Source organism: Atta colombica, unplaced genomic scaffold (genome assembly GCF_001594045.1).
Source record: "Atta colombica isolate Treedump-2 unplaced genomic scaffold, Acol1.0 scaffold105, whole genome shotgun sequence".
In the NCBI taxonomy this organism is placed as follows: domain Eukaryota; kingdom Metazoa; phylum Arthropoda; class Insecta; order Hymenoptera; family Formicidae; genus Atta; species Atta colombica.
This window is the reverse complement of record NW_017259190.1, coordinates 3,267,459-3,270,421: the sequence shown is the minus strand read 5'-3', so window position 1 is coordinate 3,270,421 and position 2,963 is coordinate 3,267,459.

Sequence of the window (2,963 nt, the reverse complement as noted above, 5' to 3'; positions counted from 1 at the left end):
GCCATGATTGTTGTTGTGCCAAAGAAATTTAAAGGAACGGATTTGCTTCGCTTTTTTTTGATTGACACTTTTTTTCCTTTTTTATAACTGTGACAAATGTAAACATGAATTTTAATCAACTCACTATTATTTTAATATTTTGATTCATTACTATTATATTTAATGTTTTTGGTTATAAAAAAAATTTAAAGTTCAATCGTTAATAATTATAACTCGCCTGGTTTTTGTCGTAGTAGAAAGAAGGCTGATAACGCATGAAGAGACATCATTATCAGCATACACTTGTGATTAAAATTGTCCCAATCTATTAACGCCATTAATATAATGAATAAATTATCAGACTGTGGATATTTGTAAATTATTAACAAAATTTTTATGAATAACTCGTGATCTCATTCATGATGGCCCAAAAAGCGAGAAATGCATGGAAACGCTCGATAAACTCATTAAAAAAACAATCGAGAGTTCGATATTGTATTTGTTTAATGTTACGATATTGTCACTTAAATGTCATTTAATATTTAATATTTAAATGTGCTTAACGTCTAACGAAGGAATTCGTCGAAATTGCACATAAAATTACGCTTTAATAGTATGATGCGGCAAGGAAATCATATCTCCGCTGTTACAATCGTTGTAGATTAGATGCTTGACGTACATACATATGGATATATCGCCGGACGTGTTTAAAAAATTGACCTTGGAGTTGTAATTCATCGCTGCAGACCGTCTTTCTAAATTATCGTTCGTCGAATCAAATGACTATTTATATTACATATTAAAGTATATTACATATTAAGAAATATTTTATTCATATATATATATGTGTACATATGTATATATATATATATGTATATATATGTGTAATATATGATGAATAAAATATTTTATTCATCGTATGTGTGTATACTATATACACATATATAGGATGTCTCAAACTGATCAAAGACATTCTTTATAATATTCTTTAAGACGAAAAGTCTAATACGAAAATGCCGAAGCTATAACAATTTTCAAATAGAAAAGATTTAAAATTTATGAATGACGAAGGCTAGAATTTTGTGAACTCAATCTCAAGGACGGCAAATGGATCAGTTTGTGCGCGCGTGAAGATGCTGCATTTTATTGTTGTTAAAAGGCACTCTGAAGTTCGAGGAAGCACTTTCACATTGACCATTGTCATCTCCGCGCATAAAATTCTAGCTCTGTTATTTGTAATTTTTGAACTCTTCCCATTTGTCGCAATCTCATCGTTTTAGTTTTAAACTTTTTGTTTATTTATTTACTTCTTATTTATTGAAATTTTAATCTTGAAATCTTGAAATTTTATTTAAATATCTTAAAATATTATGAAGAAATCTTCTATCTAAAATATTTCTTATTAATTTTATACTCTGTACATGTATTTTTTGCTGATTGTAAATAGGTCAATTTGTCAATAGGAAATACATATAGCTATTTCAAATCGTTATTTCAGTTTTCATGATCGAGTTGCAAGGCCAATAGTAATCAACAATTTAAAGAGCTAAAGATGTATATAAAATGATAATGTATATAAAATATATATATATAGAAATATTCATTTCATTTGACATATAATCTTACAAGTCAAATTGAACGTCAATTTTGATGATAATGCTATAACAACTTAGTAAACTTGTAAATAGGTATTAAAAAAATTATAATTCATGTCGAGACAAAGAAATCACATAGCATCATTTCTATGAGCAAAAAATTGCGCTTGATGTAAATATTATCTAATTATTATTATATCTAATTACACATAAGAATTATACATATTAGGTGTAATAAAAAAGAAATCCATTATTTTTGCATGAAATTGTATGAAAAAATAATGGATTTCTTTTTACTACACCTAATATAAGAATTTTTTACATGTATCTAATTACGACGTTTTATAGGCCTTTTCTTTTAATTGAATTTGCATTTCACTTTTACACTCATTGTCAAATTAAATTAGTGTACAACGATAATATATATTAATATATATTTATTAATATATGTTAGTGTATCCAATTGAATCCTTTATGAGAAAGTAATATTGGTTGCAATTAGGATCGAGATGCCATTAAACATTTGCAGTTGCGAATGACGATTGATGTGACATCTATTTCTACGTAATGAAAATTTCTGTGGCTGTATTATGTATTGATGATTCTCGATTATGTCATTCATCGCAAAGATCTATTATAGGCTTATTCGAACTCCCGTTTGAACAGAATTTGCATAGAGCTTGTACATATAAATATTAATCAACTGTAGTATCAGTGAAAATAATCAGAATAATCCATCTATAATATTTCCATAATGTATAAATTCAATATAAAAACGACTGATTTTAATCCTCTATTAACAATGTTAAATTTTAAAGGCACAATTTTTGATTGTGAATTCTGATAAATAAATTTAAATCTGTAAAAAATATAGTTCAGCTTCTACGATAGAAGATTATTCAATTAAAATTCAATTTTACTATAAAGTCGCTTCTTTCATCAATTTTATAATATTTTTTAAAAGAAAATCTTGTTTTAAATATAATGATATTAAATATAATGATTAAATCAATTTTTTTCTAAAATTTGTAATAAAAGTAGGTATATTTTTTAAAGATTATTATGAAAGAAATATTTTTGTTAAAGATAGCCATTACTAAAAGGAAGAAAGTAAATTGAGCAATCACTTTTCTTATTGTTAGCAATAAAGAATATTTTTCTTTGTACAGATGAAGGGTGAAAATCTAACATCGACAGAGACTTAAGATTGATGTCGGACAAATACGTGCGATTTCATATACTATAGCGTTTTCCCTTGGGATACACTGGGTGCAACCTCGCATCACACCAGTTGCGTATAAGCGCTACATGTTGCTCTAGAATGGTGTACATCATAAACTTTAATTGAATTTGCATTTCATTTTTACACTCTACACTACATTGTCAAAT